The sequence below is a fragment of the Muscardinus avellanarius genome (genome assembly GCF_963383645.1).
Source record: "Muscardinus avellanarius genome assembly, chromosome: 12".
NCBI classification, from domain to species: Eukaryota; Metazoa; Chordata; class Mammalia; order Rodentia; family Gliridae; genus Muscardinus; species Muscardinus avellanarius.
The window spans coordinates 97,848,028-97,860,921 of NC_137798.1; positions in this window are offsets into that span (position 1 = coordinate 97,848,028).

Here is a 12,894-nt window from a genome sequence, read left to right on the forward strand (position 1 = left end):
TATGTAAATATTTTTTATTTTGAAACAGTCTCACCAAGGTGCTAAGAGTCTCCCTAAATTGTTGAAGCTGTCCTCTAACCTGTGATTCTCTTCCCAAGTACAGAGATTACAATGTGTACCACCACGCTCATCTTGCCATGTGCTTTTTAATATGATCAAGTCTCATCTGCTGGGACAAATGGACCCATATCAACAATGCAATAATAAGAGGGCTCCTTTCCTCCTCCCAGACCATCCTCAGGCGTCCATGACCCCTGTGGTCTCACCTCCCACTCACAGCCTGGCTTCTGCATCACAGAGACCTGACCTGCAAGTTGCTATAACCAACAGGCTAGCCTGGGCTCTGGCATTACCTGCCTTCCTGACATCCTCAGACACTGTAAGCCTCCTTGGGGTCCTGATCCGGTCCTTCCCTTTGGTTCTGTGCCACCGTGTCCTCCTGGATGTTCCCTCACCTCTCTGCCCTGCTTCTGTTACCATATAACCTTGGCTGGCTGCTCTCCTTATATGTTGGCGGGCATCCACTGAGGTTACCTGCTCCTAGTTCTCTCTCTCCCCAGCTGATCTCATTGACACCACGGCTTCCTGACCAAGAGATATGGCTTGCATGGCATTCTTATCTCCAGCCTGATCCTCTCCTCAGAGCTCCATATCTCCGACTGTCTGCTTGCCAGCTCCCGGTGTGCAAACAAACTGCAAGTGCAAGCTGACTCAACTGCAACTCAAGACTCTCCCTGGCACCATCTCCACCTTTCTCATCATTTCCCTGGATGGATGGCACCACCAATCTGCCAGCTTTGTGAGCCAGGGAGTCATTCTTATCCTGCCTGTTTCTCATTCTCTGCATTGTCAATCACCAGTCCCGCCAAGTTTATCTCCTCAATATTTCACAAATCATCCTCTCTCCTGTGTGTCTTCTACTGGTGCACTGGCTGTGTAATCATTTCCTCTTGCCTAGGCCACCATAAGCACCTTCTAGCAGGTCTCTCTGTACCTCAATCCCACTGTAAGCGCCTTCTAAGAGGTCTCTTTGTACCCCCATCCCACTCCAACAGTTCACTCTGCATATGGCAGCTTGAATGGTCTTAAAACACAAACCATGTCGCTAGTTTATTTTACAACATTTCCACAGCCTCCCATTTCTCAGAGTAAGCACAGACCTTCAATTCAACTTGCATAGGAAGAGTTCTGCCGGCATGTCTGGTGCTGACACAGGTCACAGGGCCCCTTGCTTGTGCCTTCCCACCCGGCCATTTTGCCCACTTTTCAGCACCTACCTACTTGTGATTGTCACTTGTTCCTATTTCCAGAGTGTTCTTCCCACTCCCTTCCCCCAACTTTACCCTTAACTAATACCCATGCATCGTTAGGCCCTAGCTCATCATTTCCTGCAGGAAGTTCTTTTTGAATATCCAGATAAGAGCAATCTCTCCTACTAAATGTTTTTATGCCACCATAACCTCTGCATGAAACACCGATCCCTATTTTGTCTTTATTTGTGTACCCTAACAACTCATGAGTCTGCTATCTTGTCTAGCGTGTTCTCCTTGAACATCTACTCTTTGGCCAATTCTGTGGGTTCAGAAATATTTGCTGAATGAATCAAAATAAAATTAAATGAGCGGTTTGCCTCTGAGGAGTGATACTGATTATAAATGAGCAAGAGGACTTGATTGTCAGGGTGTGAAATGTCTGTCTCTTTGTTGTAGGCTTGCCGAGCTTAGGAGATAGATGTTAAAGTTTAAGAAAGCCGAGGAAGCCACAATTTGTGCAAATGCTAAAGAGATCTTAGGCTAAGTGCTAAACTCCAAATGCAGAAGGCAAAATTTCACATGGCTGGACAAACACACACACAACCAAAACCATAAAACTTCTATGAAGACTCCAGAAGAACAATCCTTAGGTCACAAAGGATGAGGACATATCCAGGTCATGATCACCCAAAGTTAAGAGACTTGGGGAATTCACTGGAATCCCTAAAGTATCATGACTTGTCATTAGGGCTAAACTGTGATTTAGGGTTACATTAGGTCCACTCTAACAATGTTTGAAAACATGCCTTGACACGATAAAACAAAAGAAATATTAACACACTGTAAAGAAAGACAACAAAGTTCAGACAATAAATTTATGATGTTTTAGTGTCCAATATTGAATCTAAAATAGTTAGACATTCTAAGAATAATAAAATATTATCCATGGCCAGAAAAAACATCAGTCAACAGAATCAGACTCAAACATGACTTATATTAAGAAATTAGCATACAAGGACTTTATTTTTTCGTGTATGTGGTTCTGGGGATGGAACACAGGCACATTCTACCTCCAAGCTACACCTTCTGCTCTATTTTTTATTGTTTATTTTGAAAGAGGGTCTCACTGAGTTGCAAAGGGCCTCACTAAGTAGCTGAAGCTGTCTGCGAACCGTGATCCTCTGGTCTCAGCCTCCTGAGTGCTGGGATTACAAGTGTGCACCACCACGCCTGGCTAAACAAAGACTTTAATACGGCCAGTCAAAATATGATTTAAATGAGAAAATATTAGCAAGACATGGTAGCACACATCTGTTATTGCTGTACTTGCAAGTTTGAGACAGGAGAATCACAGGTTGAAGCCAGCCTGGGCAACTAGGTGAGATTTTGTTTCAAAATAAGAAGGGCTTGGAGTACAGCTCAGAGGTAGAAACTCACCATGCCAGGTTCAATTCCCAGTACCAAAAAAAATTTTTTTAACAACAATAATTAAATAAAAAATAAGAAGGGAACATGTTATTGTAATGTGATAAAGCTAGAAGGATAAAAAAATCAAACTGAATTTCTAGGGAAGAAAAGTTTAAAATTCACCAGCTAGATTCCAGAGCAAACCTAACACTATAGATTAATAATCTTAGAAATATATTAGTAAAAACAATTGAAAGACAGTAAGATGGTAACCTAAAAAAGTAAATATGCGTCAATAAATAAATATAAATAAATAAATAACAAAGCCTCAGGACCTGTAAAAAAAAAAACAAGTGTTTTAACATATGTATAATTGGAGTCAAAAAGGGGGGGAGAGAGGAGGCAATGTGAAGAATAGAAAATGTTTTGAAAGAATAATAGGTATAATGGGTAGAGAGATTTCTGTTTTCCTCAATGTGAAGACTAAATGAAATAAACACTGAATGCAATGCAATGAAGTGAAGGAGCCCTGTCATTTCATTCTCTGTTCTGTATGGCCACACTTGATTCTCATCAGCCTGGGCGGCCCTGCCCCTCTCCTCCTGCCAGCTGCAGCTCAGCACCACCCACCCCTCCATCTTTCCTTGGTCCATGGGAAGTCTACCCCTCCGTTGACCCAGAGAAAATGATAAAATTTATCTTCTCCTGTGGTCTGGACTGTATGTGGCTTCCTTGAGGGCAATGACTGCAATCAGCGCCTCTGATTACACCTGGTTGGGAGAATATGGCAAGAGGGAGGAGAATAAAGAGGGTATGAAGGTGAAGGAGGGAGTGGGAGTGCAGTGAGAAGACTGATGTGAACCTCGAGGGCCAGACCCTGTTGACCTGTCCACCCCCAGGTGGCGAGTGTTGCAGTTGATGAACCACAGAGAGACAGCCTGGACAAGGATGGGATTTTCCAAGCTGGGTTAATTGCATTTTCATCAAGATGCAAATTGGTTCCTGATCAGGACTACTGAATCAGATAATCCAGGAAGAGATGAGAAGATAAAGAGTTAAGAGAGCTGGTTGCTCCCCTGTCTTATAATCAAACTCTGGTAACTGCCCTAATTTGCTAAATCAAATAATTGAGACAAAGCTTTGGGAAGAAGGGAAAAATTATTGATTTGACAGCAAACCAAGGAAACCAGTAAACTTAAGTGTTTAGGAATAAGTCTTGGATTCTCTCAGAACAAATGAATTAAGTCCCTTTTCAGAGTTAGCTCTTCAGTGTCATGTTGGTGTCTTATCAGAAGGCACACAGTTCATGTTCAAGTTTTCCTTGATTCCGTTCTTATTCAGATCCACAGGTACCAGGTCCCCTTCTGTCAGTAAATGAATAAAAACATGTTATTTGTTAACAGGGTGTGAGGGAAATAGGGAGGAGGGAAAATGTCAGCTTTGAAACAGATCATTTGTTAGGTCCCCATTACATTGTGACTCCCCAAGTTGTTTCTATGTGATTGTTCTTTTTTTTTTTTTTTTTGACCTTTGAAATACTTTATTTTTTCTTTTCTTTTCTTTTTTTTGTTTTTTAATTAGTTTATTTTTGGTATTTTTGGTATGGGGGATTGAACTCAGGTGTTCTACCTCTGAGCTATGCCCACATCCCTTTCTATTTTGAAACACTGTCTCATTAGACTGCGGACAGTCTTGCTAAATTGCTGGGGCTAATCTCTTTTTTTTTCTAATTTTTTACTGGTGCACTGTATTCATACATAATAGTGGGATACAAAAATCTTTTCTAGACATACATGCACACATCACTCAGCCCCCACCCGATCCCCAACCCATTCCCTCCCAATCCCTCTTTCCCATGCTTGGCTTAGTGGTTGACATCTAGTATTATAGCAATTTATCCAAAATTAAAAATGATAATCTCACATAACAGTTTCATTTGTCTGATACCAAGCTTTTGATAACTTAAAGATAACATTTCAATATTTCTTTTTGCTTTCTTTCTTACCAGAGAATATTTTTTTCTTTTTTTTTTAGGTGAAACTATCATATATTTATATATTTATTTTTCAGAAAAAAAAATCTATCCTAATATGGAATATGGACTCTAGATACCCAAAACGATCTCGAAAAAGAACAAAGCTAGAAGATATATATTTTCTAATTTCAAACCATATAAAGCTACAATAATTGAAAAAGTGTAGTACTGTTCTAAAGGCAGATATATAAACCATTGGAGTTAAATAAAAGCCTAGAGATACATTCTTCCATATATTGTCAAGTTATTTTTGACAAGGTTTCCACGAACATTTGGTAGAGGAAATAATAATCTTTTAACTAAATATTGTTGAAAAATAATAATTACATGAAAAAGAATAAAATTGGACCCTTACCTAATCCCATATACAAATATTAACTCAAAATAGATAAAAGACCTAAATATTAATCTTAAGACTATAAACTTTTAGAAGAAAATCTGGGTCATAAAACCTCACAACATTGAAATTGGCATTGATTTCTTGGATATGATTTCAATGGCACAGGCAACAAAAGGGTATACAAACTCCCTAAAAAATAAAATATTGTATATCCAAAGACAATGTAAACAGTTAAAAGTTACTGATAGAATGGGATAAAATATTTCCAAATGCTATATCTGAAGGTATATTAATATTCCAACTAGAAATCCTAAAAATTAACAATAAAAGCAAACAATACAATTTAGAGATAGGTAAAAGATTAACATAAATAATGAATCTCCACAGATAACTAATCTTATTTGTCTGTTGGATGGAAAATCTTGTTTCTCTGGTTGTGGTGTGTGTTACCTATTTCTTCTTTGTAGTTAATCTCTTTGAGTATTTTCTCTAGTGCTGGTTTGGAAGACATAAATTCCTTCAGTTTCTGTTTGTCATGGAAGCTTCTTATTTCTCCATCTAATTTGATAGAAAGTTTTGCTGGGTAGGAAATTTTTGGCTGGAAGTTGTTTTCTTTGGGAATTGGGAATATATTACTCCAAGCCCTTCTGGCTCTCATGACTTGGTTTGGGAAGTCTGGAGTGATTCTAATTGGTTTGCCTCTGAATGTCACTTGGGCCTTTGTTTTTGTTGCCTTTAAGATTCTCTGCTTGGCTTCCACATTGGTCATTTTGAAAATTATGTGGCGTGGGGATCCTCTTCTCCGATGCTCTCTAAAGGGAGTTCTATAAGTTTCCTGGACCTGTGTATCGACCTCTTGTTCTATGTTTGGAAATTTTTCTATTACTTCCTTGAAGAGATTGTTGATCCCTTTGGTTTCACTTTCTTTTCCCTCCTCTATTCCAATTATTCTTAGGTTAGCTTTCTTAAAATGGCCCATATTTCTTCAATGTCAGATTCCTGCTGTCGGATATTTTTTTCTAGATTAGAAACTATGTGTTCATTTTTGGAATGATCACCTTCTAAGAGCGAGATTCTATTCTCCATGTGGTCTAATCTGTTGTTTGTACTTTGAATTGAGGCCTTTACTTCATTAATTGCATCCTTTATCTCTTTTTGGCTCTCTCTGAATTCTATTATTCTATTATTTCTAAATAATTCTATTAATTCTATTATTTCTAAAGTTATTTTCTTTTATTACTTCTATTATTTCTAAAGTTATTTTCCTGATTTGATCTTCTAGAAATCTCTGAATTTCTGTTTTATCGGGTTCTGATGTTGTGGAATTGTGGGAATTGCTGCTCCATTGTTATTCCTCTTTCCCATGATTTTGGGAGTTTGTGCCTTCTCTGGGCTCTTCCCTTGGATCACTACAACTTCACTTAAGGTGCTCTGGATCTCAAGTCTGTGGTATCTCAGTCACCACTACTCCTTTACTGGGTTGTATCGCAAAGTCTCAGATCCAGGGAGTCAATAGAGGCTGCTTTAGACTATGAGTGGTGCCAGGTTGCGCGTTCTCCTATGGTGTAATATCTCTGCCACCGCCACTCCCCCACTGGGTCAAGTCCCTGGGAGTCAGTACTGGGATTTCTCCTCTGGGGCCCACAATTTGACTCACTGTTGTTGAATACGCAGATGGAGCTGTAGTGGACTCGGTGAATTCACTGCTGCTGCTGCTGCTGCTGCTGGTGGCAATATGGCGCTGCTGCTGCTGCTGCTGCTGCTGGTGGCAATATGGCGCTGCTGCCACACCCTCAGCCGTGAGGCTGGCGTATTTCTTCTCTGTTTTTGAACTCTGCTCTGAGTGCCTGCAGCTTGTGCTGAGCCCAGCCACTGGGAGCTTTAGATACTCCCTGCGCTGAAAAATCTGCCGAATCCCGCCGGGCTCTTCCGCAGCGGCTCACCTGGGCTCGCTGTCCCAGACTTTCCGCAGCGGCTCACCTCGGCTCGCTGTCCGCTGCTCCTCTCTGGAGCCTGGTGGGCTGTTGAGTGCGTTGGTCTGGAGCCATCCAGTGAGCTCGCCGCTGCCGCCAGCAGTAAGGCACTGCTGCCGCGTCCTCAGCCGTGAGGCCAGCGCATCTCCTCTGTGGCTCTGAGCTCCATTATGAGACCCCCTCCTCTCTGGGGCTGGTGATTTTTTTGTTTCTCTGGTGATGGTGTTTTCTGGCTATGAAAGGCGCTGATTTTGTGGTAATAGAGATTGGTTGTTAGCTGGGCTCTTAAGCCCCACTTTTCTCGGTTGCCATCTTCTCAGAAGTTTTTTTCTTTTCTTTTCTTGTATATATTTATTGCAAATAAATGGTATACATTTAAACTGTACTTGGTGCCCTCTCCCTCCCACCCCTGTTTTCCCTTCCCCCCTCTCAACAATGAATGTCCAGCGTAACCAGGCTATATTCATACTTTTACACATGTGATTGTTCTGATGTAGATCCTGGACCCAATATCTGTGGTCCAGTTTCAATCCGTAATTTGATCATCTATCTTGCAGGTTGGTGAGCTCTTCTAATCTCCTGGAACCACTTGTCTCCCTCCTTCAATTCTCCCACCCCTCGATTACTCTTGGGATTTATTTATACTGGTTGTCCTCAGAATTTGGCCCAGAGAGGGGGCTGAGGTTTTGGTTTTAGTTTGCACTGTCCTTGCCTAATTATTATTAACCTTGTAGAAAATCAATCAATCTCTCTCTCTCTCTCTCTCTCTCTCTCTCTCTCTCCCATTCTACCTCTGAGCTATACCCCCATCCCTATTTTATTTTTATTTTGCTGAAGTTGTTCACAAACCTGTGATCCTCCTTTCTCAGGCTCCCAAATACTGGGATCATAGGTGTGCTCCACCATGCCCAGTAAAATATCTAAATTTTTGAAGTGCTTCCTCTACTCTTCTAGTAGTTTCAGGTCTTCCATTAAGGTCTTTGATACATTTTGAGTTGACATTTGTGTAGAATGAGAAACAGGAATCAATCTTCTACAGGTAGACAACCAACTTTCAGCACCATATGCTGAAAAGACTCTCTTCTCCAATGTATATTTTATCAAGATTCAGATGCCTGGCCAGATATAGTGGCACACATGTGTAATCCCATTACTTGGAAGGATAAGACAAGAGGGTCACAGATTTGAGACTAGCCTCAGCAACTCAGCAAGGTCCTCATCAATTTAGTGAGAACCTGTTTTAAATTTAAAAAATAAAATGGGGCTGGGGGTGTAGCTCAGAGATAGAGCTCCCTGGGTTCAGTCCCCAGTACCCCCTCACATACACATAAGAATCAGGTATCTGTAGATACATAAGTTTATTTCTGATTCTGCTAATCTAATCCATTGGACTATGTGTCTATTTCTAAACAGCACCGTGATGTTTTATTACAATGACTCTTGCATAGATACCTAAACTTGTTGTCTTACCTCCCCCTCTCCAGAAAAAAGGGTCTTATCCAATCTCCATGTATTTGGATTATTTCTATTGTTTATTATTAACATATTAATATTAAAATAATATTATTATTTATTGTTTATTATTTCTATTGTTTATTATTATTTCTATTGTTTATCTTGCTGTTGAACTCAATTTCATTCCTTGTACTTGTTAAGATTTCCTTGTACTTGTTAAGATTTACTTTGTGGCCCAATACTTGTTCTATCTGGAGAAAGATCTGTGTATTCTGCAGCTGCTGGATAAAATGCTCTGTGGGAGTCTGTTAAATCCATTTATCTATAGTGTAATTTAAATCTAATGTTTTTGTGTTGTTCTTGTTTTTAATAGATTGTTGTTCTTGTTTTGTGTTGTTCTTGTTTTTAATAGATTGCTCTATTAATAAGAGTGGGACATTGAAGTCACCCACTATTATGTATTGGGGTAGATCTCCTTTGTCCTTTCTGACTGATTTTGGCTTGAAATATATTTTGTCAGATATGAATATAACTACTCCTGTTTGCTTTTGGATTCCATTTAGCTGAAATATCACAATCTATCCTTTCAATTTCAATCTGTCTATGTTTCTGCCAGTGAGTGAGTTTCTTATAAACAGCAGAGTGGGGTCTTGTGTTTTAAACCAATCATCTAGTCTGCATCATTTTATAAGAGAATTTAGACCATTTACATTTTGCATTGATATTGAAAGAAATATGTAAGTTCCTGTAATTTTTCTCCTTCCTTCCTTCCTTCCTTCCTTCCTTCCTTCCTTCCTACCCAGGGGCATTATACCTCTGAGCTATACTTCCAGCCCTATGTTTATTTTTTTATTTTGAAACAGGGTCTTACTCAGTTGTTGAGGCCAACATTAAACCTGTGATCCTCCTGTCTCAGCCTCGCAAGTACTAGGATTACAGGTGTGCACCACCATTTCTGGCTCCTATAATTTTTTAAACACATTTATTTTTAACATAACTTAATTTAAAGATAGATCTTGACAAATATATAGGCAGAATCCGATTTACGTTGGTTTGACTTAGAAATTTTTTTTACTTTATGATGGTGTAGAAATGATACACATTTGGTAGAAAAAATGTTTCAGATTTTAAATTTTGATCTTTTTTCAAACTGTACTTTGAATTTTGAATTTCTATCTTTTTCTGAGCTCCCAATACATGGCCCAACACTATTCTGATGCTGGGCAGCAGGAGTGACCCACACTTGTGGTCAGCTATGTACTACAAGGAGGAGCCACCAACACTCCAGTGGGTACCGTGTTGTTGCACTGTGAGATGAGGCGTACAATATTTTCAACTCATGATAGGTTCATCAGGACATAACTCCATTAGGGGTTGAGGTGCATGAGGTACATGAGTCCTATGTAATCCATGGGAGATGAGATTACAGCCACAATTGTGAAGGTGGTTCAGAAATGAATGGAATTTGGTAAACTGAGTGCTGGTGGAGAATAGGGTTTCCAAAAAAAATAAATAAAGGAGGTGTGTCTGTGCCCTCCAGTAGTAAAGCCTGCATTCTGTTCATCAGTAATATGGAAAGTCCACACTGCTGCGGGTTCCCAGGCTGATGTGAGTGCTCACCTGGTGAAGGTTTTGTCAGGCATCTTGGAAATGTTGTGTTATGGTTTGGATATAGAATAGCCTCTGGAAGAGCTAAGGTATCAATATAAGAGTGTTCCGAAGTGAAATAATTGGGTTGTGGGGATTTTGGTCTCATCAGCTGATAAACCCATGAATGGATTTATTGAATGGTAAGGTAGGCAGGTAGAGTGTGACTGGAGGAGGTGGTTCACTGGGGGTGTGCCCTCGAGGACTATGCACATGTCCATGGACCCCCTTCTCCCTCTTTCTCCCACCCTCCCTTCTTTCCTTCCCTCCTTCCCTCTCTGTCTCTGTTTCTGGCCTCCATGATGTGAGAACAGCATCCCTCTACTCATGCTCTCTCTGCTTCACACCGTCATGCCCTGAACTCTGAGACTTCACCCAGCCTCACATGGACTGAGACCTCTGAAATCTCCAGAACTGTGAGCAAATAACTCCTCCTTCCTCTAAGTTGAGGTCGTCAGGTGAGAGACATTCATTCCCTCACTCGTGATATCAGTCATTCCACAAATATGCCGCCCAGGAAGACTTCTAGAAGCAGGAGGTGGTTTTTCTGGAAGGCTCAGAAACTCAGGGGAGGGAAGCAGTGGGAGTGAAAGGAACGGACAGAGAGCATCGGCAGGTGAGATGGCATGAGCCCACTCAGGGAGGCAGAGCGGAGCCTGGGAAGGAGGGAGCACAGCCAGGTCCCATGGGCGGGCCTCCCAGGTGAAAGGGGAGATGGGAGCAGGCAGGCTGTAAAGAGTCTTCCAGAGAGTCACCAACAACACATGAGCTTGCCTGGATCATTCTCCAACCCAACACCGACCCAGCTCACAGTAGTTCTTCAGTTATAGAATAGAGCTCCCAGGGGCCCATGAAGCCCCACCTGCCTGGCCCTCCTACTGCCCACCTCTCCCCTATCTTACTTCATTGCTCTGGTAGCATGAACCTCATCTCAGCTCCTCCTGCGTGCCTTCTCCACAAACCAGGGCCTTTGCACATGCTCTTCCTGCTGCTCAGGAGTCTCTGTTTCTCCCACCCCAACTTTTTTATCTTATTTTTCTTTTTAAAAATAAAAATTATTTTTGTAATGAAGCATGAAAATATGGCTGAGAAGGTCGAAAATCATACTGAAAAATATTTCAGATATGGGATGGTCATTTTAAAGAGTTAAGTAACCAAAGATGGATAGAAAATAGGAGCTTATGCCCAATTTCTACTTGAAAATTGATCTGTAATTTATATTTTATTATATATTATATATATTATATATTATTACTACTACCTTAATGTAGTAGTAATTCATAGCTACAGTATAAAGACTGGTGATGTCTGAGCATCTGGAGCTCTCCCCAGAAGTCACATCCCCAGGGAAGCCCTCCCTAGGTCCCCGGATTCACTCAGCCTCTCCTGTCCCTCATCTCTCAATCACCCTGGTCACCCTTCCTCAAAGTCACTGGAGCGCACGTTCACAAATTTATGATTGGGGTTACGATGTCCAGTAGACACACACATAGATGTACGAATGTGGCCATTTCCCCTGCTGAAAATTTTTTTTTTTTTTTTTTTTTTTTTTTTGCAGTACCAGGAATGGAACCCAGGAGCATTCTACACTCCGGGCTACACCCCCAGCTCTATTTTTTATTCTTTATTTTGAAACAGGGTCTCATTGAGTTGCAAAGGGCCTAAGTAGCTGAGGCTGTCCGCAAACCACGATCCTCCTGTCTCAGCCTCTCACATGCTGGGATTACAAGTGTGCGCCACCATGCCTGGCTAAAAAAATAATCTTTTCTATGGAAGTGATAAGGTCATATAAAAACTGACTGGTATTCATTTTGTAACAGTAGCTTCAAAATCCCTTTTGTTACTTTTTGGCACAGCTGTCTGAATGCCTCCATTATAGAAGTATAAGTTTCCTACTTCTCCTTTGTTCTAAAGAAGAAGAAAAAAAAAAAACTTGCCCAGTGGGAACTACCAACTAGAGTAGATTGTGAGGTCTCGCCCCAGCCAACGGGGGATGACACCGTGGACTATGCATCCGGAGGGTAAACGGAAGCCCGGGTTGTGCAGTGCGCTTGCCCTGACTTTAGGCTGTGTGTGTACTCTTTTGTGAAGAAGTAAAGTGCCTTGCGGAGTTACCTTTGAGTTCATGAGTATTTATTACTACTCCCCTAAAATAGGTTTCTTTCTTTCTTTTTTTTTTTTGTGTGATACTGGATATTGAACTGAGGGCATTCTACCTCTGAGCTATACCCCCAACCCGATTTTTTATTTTTTATTTGGAAATAAGGTCTCACTAGGTTGCAGACGGCCTCACAAAGTAGCTGAGGCTGGCTGTGAACCTGCGATCCTCCTGTCTCAGCCTCCCAAGTACTGGGATTACAAGCGTGCTCTACCATGGCCAGCTTAAAGTCTGTTTCTAACAATATTACTTTCATGAAGACAGGAGCTAGGTCTGTGTGTATTAGCCATCAGCTCACAAGTTCAGCCTCAGAACCCACTGTTTAATGCAGAGCTGACTGTGACTGGTTGCATCTTGCTAAGTTGCTGAGGCTGGCCTTGAATCTGCAATCCACCCTATCAAGTACTGGGATTACAGAGGTACCATCACACCTGACTAAGAGTGATTTTTTACTAAGCAGCTGGCTCCCTGGGAGGCCAGCGGAAGGGCGGTGGAAGTTATAACAGGCCTCCACCCAGGGCCTGAGCACCTAGCAATTTTCGCACAGTCTCCTGTGATTCTCAGAGCTCTTGGGCCGAAGGTACCTATAATTATTAGTCTCTTTTAATAAACGAGGCTATCAGGAA